This window comes from Schistocerca piceifrons, chromosome 2, assembly GCF_021461385.2.
Source record: "Schistocerca piceifrons isolate TAMUIC-IGC-003096 chromosome 2, iqSchPice1.1, whole genome shotgun sequence".
NCBI lineage: Eukaryota > Metazoa > Arthropoda > Insecta > Orthoptera > Acrididae > Schistocerca > Schistocerca piceifrons.
The window spans coordinates 268,489,866-268,495,865 of NC_060139.1; positions in this window are offsets into that span (position 1 = coordinate 268,489,866).

The following is a 6,000-nucleotide window of genomic DNA, read 5'->3' on the forward strand; positions in this document are numbered from 1 at the left end:
GTGCAGTGTAATTAAATTAATTCTCTCGCCCAAAATATTTAACTTAGCCACGTCAAACTTTTATTATGATTACTTACCCGTGTGTTGAATGCACATTTCAATTGAGAGCTTCATCGGCCATCAGCAAAAGAAGCTATGATTTATTCAGTAACTTAATGTAGTGCATTACTAGCCCAGCGGCTAGTCGGGAGAGCCGATTTGATCAGGCGTTCCCTTAGCCGTCCGCACCGCGGCTTTATATATAAGAACGCTGCGCGAGGAAGCAAGGCCCCAGTTCTCTCCAGACACTGAATAGCACACTATCTGTGTCGGGAGTCGCGGCGCGTCGGTATAATTGCTATAAACAGCCTCGGATGCCGTATTAAGTTACTCGGGATACGCGTAACCCTGAAATCATTTTCGAGTGAAGTGTTAATTTTGGGATGATTTTAATTATCTATCTTCAGTTTGCGTATGTCGTATTTTCACGTGCCGTCGCGGGACAGACATTCTACCATTATTTAGCGTGGCGTTTGATGAACATTATCATCAAATTATGGCGAGCATTCACTTAAACATTTAATTTGGACAGTTATAGTTGCACCAGCGCGTTAGACTCTGAACTGCTCTGTTAGTTAGAGTGTGTGGATTCTTTTTTTTATCTATGACTTTCAGAATATACTGAACTATTTTTAGAAAATCGTTTTTGATTATGAATCCCAGACAATCTCCTAATTCCTCAGAGCTATAAGCTGCAGCTATAAGTGTGTTTCTCAGATGAAGTGGGCACTAGGAATTCTAATTACAGGCTTCACGTTTTGCTAATCACTTTCTGGTTGCCAATATTGTAGTTAGAGAGCCAGTGTTCAGAACGGCAAAACAACAGCATAAATAATAGGAACACTTATATAACAATTAATTCCACTCGCCGCCCCACATATGGTTAAAACGGCAAGGAATGCATCTTTTCTACATTACGAAACATTCTACATATAACAATTAATTCCAACCACCCGCCCCACAGCACTATGAGACTTAACATCTGAAATCATCAGTCCCCTATACTTAGAACTACTTAAACTTAAGTAACCTAAGGACATCACACACATCCATGCCCGAGGCAGGATTCGAACCTGCGGCTGTAGCAGCAGTGCGGTTGTGGACTGATGCACTTAGAACCACTCGGCCACAGTGGCTGGCAATGAATTTAAGCTTATCAAGGTAACGTAACTGTTTTAGTAAGGCAAAGTACCCCAGATCGTTACAAATTAGCAAAATATTATGCGCATTCGGCAGCGAAATGTTCTATGTCAACGTTCAAACCAGTCATACTGGATTACCATTGCTGACCTACCATGAAAGTGCGTAAATTTAGCAATGCGTGAAGATTCATAACGAAATTAAGTTAAAAATCATTCAGTGCCACACTTAAGTCAATTTGTAAGTAGGCTGTTTAGGTTTTCTCATTGGTAACGCCACGTAGCGGTTTGTATGAAAATCACTGGCTGTGGTGTGTGCAGTCTGTGGCTAGTTTGCATTGTTGTCTGCCATTATAGTGTTCGGCAGCTGGATGTTAACAGTGCATAGCATTGCGCAGTTGGAGGTGAGCCGCCAGCAATGGTGGATGTGGGGAGTGAGGTGGTGGAGTTTTGGACACAGACAGTAAATTTGTAATATTGGATATCATGAACTGATATATATATATATATATAAAATGACTTTTGAACACTATTAAGGTAAATACTACATTGTTTGTTCTCTATCAAAATCTTTCTTTTGCTAACTATGCCCATCAGTAGTCAGTGGCTTCAGTAGTTTGAATCTTTTATTTAGCTGGCAGTAGTGGTGCTCGCTGTATTGCAGTAGTTCGAGTAACGAAGATTTTTGTGAGGTAAGTGATTTGTGAAACGTATAGGTTAATGTTAGTCAGGGCCATTCTTTTGTAGGGATTTTTGAAAGTCAGATAGCGTTGCGCTAATAATATTGTGTGCCAGTTTAAGCACTGTCATGTATAATTGTTCAAAGGGGACGTTTCCTATGGCGACCCTGCCAGGATTCGAACCTGGAATCTTCTGATTTTTTCTTGTAGTTTGTGTAATTAGTGTAGCTTTTGTTTATTGCTAGCATGTAATTATAGAGAGAATTTCCTTTGTAGTTGTAGTTTTTCATTGTTGTACAGTAAAACAGTTGTGGCATGCATGTAGATTTGCACCAAGTATTTCGCAGCTGCGCTTGCGATTAACTAGATATTATTTTCAGTGCTCTTCAAATTGTGCTTTTCTGTGTTATCGTGTGAAGTATTGTGACAATTATGGCGTGTGAAAAACGTAATACTAGGCTCCAAAGTAAACTGAGAAATGACAATTAAGACGAAAGCAGTGTGTTAGTGCCACCGTCTAATGAATTAACTAATGTTCAACATAGTAGTTTGGCAATTGTGCATAGGGAAATGGAGCGGGCGGCAAACAATGGTGTAGACAGTGAAACAATTAGTGAACAGGGAAGCATTATCGATCGATCGGTCGGCAACAGCCCGCCTCAGGAATCGGGAATGACAGGAAACAATCGTGCAAATACTGCAGATTCAGGTTTTGGGTCCTCACCGTTTTCTCAAATAAGTCAAGACACATTTTCTGCTTGTCAAAATGTGAATGTAGCCGGTGCAACTTCACTGCCGAAAATCACTGAGGAACATGTTTCAGACACCAGTGCATTGTTATTACAGTTAATGCAACAAATGGGACAAAGGCTACAAAAGTTAGACACAACCCTTGAACAAAATAAAAAACAAATGGGACAAAATCTTCAAAAGTTAGACACAATGGAACAAAATCTTCAAAAGTTAGACACAATGGAACAACACCGAAGACAAACACAGCAACAGTTAGACGCAATGGAATAAAAGCTTCAAAAGTAGACTCAGTGGAACATACACTTGAACAAACACGTGAAGATTTAACTACTGAGTTACATAAAATCGAATCGAAATGTCAAAAAGTCTGTAATGACGTAAAAACACAAATTTGTGAGCATTTTCAACCTATTTTTTCGCAGCATGAAAATGCATTAGAGAATCACAAAGCAGCCATAAAAGAACTGCAAACTATTGTTCATTAAAAGCATGAGACCTTGCAAGCTAAAATTGACTCAGTTGCATCTGCCGATTCGGTTACGCAACTTGCAAAAAGTCGGGAGAACTTAAAGGACACAGTAGATACGGTTTCAACACAAATGGACACTCTGAAACTTGGTTCAGAAAAACACACTGAGGAAATAAGTACACTATCGGAGAAAGTAGCCGAAGTTTCGGATCAGTTCACTAACTTGTCTGCAAAGGTAGATGATGATCTGAGTGACACAAGACCTGTAGCCTTCACTGACACAGAAGAGTATCAACAAATTAAGAAATTCGAACAAAATCAGAATCAAATTAATACGCAACACAAAAGTGAAATCCAGGAAGTACAAGATCAGTTGGCACAAGTAATACAAAAATTACATATTTTAGAGGACACTCGCGCTCCAACACGGGTAGAGGGACTTAGAAATACGGAAAAGCCGCAAAATAATAATACAGGCCATTTCGGAAATTATGAAAGAAACTGGCAAGGTGCAACGAATTTTGAGATGGAACCGCCGAAACGACGTAACAATGACCGATATGCTACTCGCCGACACAATGATTTTGACTATAAGCTGTTCATTACTACACGTAAATTCAAAACATTTAAGAATTCTGGCAACGAAATTCATCCACAAGCGTGGCTCCATCAATTCTCTCATTGTTTTCCTCCCAACTGGTCATTAGAGCACAGATCAGAATTTATGTGTGGCTATTTAGAGAATGAGCCAGCTGTAAGAATGCGATTAGTCATTCACGATTGCCACAGTGAAAGAGAATTTTATCATGCCTTCCTCTCAACATATTGGTCTCAAGCCACACAAGACCGAGTAAAACATAGCATCATAATGAAGAAACATTTCGAACAATCTGAATTTTCCAGTCTTGTGAAATACTTTGAAGACATGTTGCACAAGAATCAGTACCTGTCAAACCCATACAGCCCCTCAGAACTCATCCACATTTGCTTAATCAAATTACCTGAACAATTACGACATATTATTTTGGCAGGACGTTGCAAAGACGACATTGAAGCTTTTCAGGGACTCTAACAAGAATTAGAAATTGACACTGACAATCTCGGAACGCGAAAACAGGACCACAACAATTACAGGTCACATCCGTCACAATTTTGCGATGAAAGAAATAACTGGACACGACAAGGCTTTTCTTATAACGCAAATCGTGACCAAACCAGACACCACCCGTATGACAACCGTTGGCAGAATAATAGTTACAAAGAAAGATCGCATTTCCGTAGTAACGAATATGACAGAGATAAACATAGAAACAGACAATATGGGAACGAAAACAGTTATTGTCAAGGGAGACAGAATAACTTCAGACGCAACAGGTCATCACGCAGTTACAACTCAGGGAGAAGTTCTCCACCACGTGACCAACAAGAAATTAATTACAGAAATTACCGACATGAGACAGACGATACAATCGTAACAACAAACCAGAATGTAAACAGAACTGGCGTGATCCAAACAGGGCAGGGCCGTCTCTGCAAGGTGAATTTGTAGAAGTTAGTGTCCTAATCCCAATAACGACGCGCGCCAACAAAGAGACAGACAACGACTCGCACCGCAGGCAGCCACGTGCGCCGTCTGGCTCAGCGAAAAATAACATAGACGCTAACCTTGAGAAAAATTTTAGCATTCCTTACCGACGTATACAACATGATAATTACTTTGAAGTTGAAACTCTGTGCACTAGAAAGGGTAAAGGACTGCACCACATTTCATATGTAAAACCGTTTATTGAAAGATAATCTGCTTTTTAACTTAGTCTTTGCCATAAAACTTTTCACTTCACGCTACTAGTACAATTTGTCACACTGAGAAACTGTTAACATGCAACAATGTTTTGAAGTTAACTATCCAGTCTAGAACCTAGGGAACATTTTTAAACAGAAATTACAAATGCATTGTTATAGTGAACAGACGACACAGTGTTGTTATTTGTACATTCTTGCTTCTTAGTTGCACAATTACGTAATGACTATCAGGCTTACATACTTAGAACATATACAAATACTGCTAATGAGATTTTAATGCAACATTTTGCTACTTGAAAATACATTCTGGATTTAAAGTACTTTCTGAGAGATACCAGATGACACAGTGGTTAGTTTATGTGACAGCTACACGATTTTATCACGACGCTACTAATGAGTGATAATTTACAATGTTCCTTTTGCGGTGTTTCTGTTTTATATCTGCACAGTTTTTCTGAATTCTTCTGGAAAGGAAAACATGTTTTAGAATTACTTTTGTGGTATAGCTACAATGAGACAGCCTTTTCTGTAGCACAACAATACATTACAGCACAGTACTTTCTTCATCACGGCAATAAGCGTAATAAGTAAGATATCTATATGCGGTGCATTTCATTTTTGTTTATCATGCGGTAAGTACATTGACTTCTGCAGAACTTAGCTTTTGGAGGACGATAACTACGACACTTCCACAGAGATTATCTTGCAAGACGCACAGTTTAGCGCTACAGTACACGTATTTGAGTGAATAATTTTGTACTTAAAACATTTATTTTTAAAGATTTTTGAATTACAATGATACAAAGGTTTTCCATGATAAATTTCATTCCATTGCTGTCATCTGTAACACTTGAGGGTATAATTACATTAATCCTCAGGGGGTACACGCTTACTTTGTGTACCATGTGTTTGGCAAGCACAAGGAGCCCTAGCTAATATGGTATTTGCTTATACAATTTTACACATCAGTACCATATTTCTCTAATACATAAATTACACAGCTATCTGATCATTTAACTGAGAGAGACAAACATTTATTTTACTACATCAGTGACAGATGTTTATGTAATTACACCGTTGGATAACTTCACACTTACGAAATTGTATTTTGTCTGTA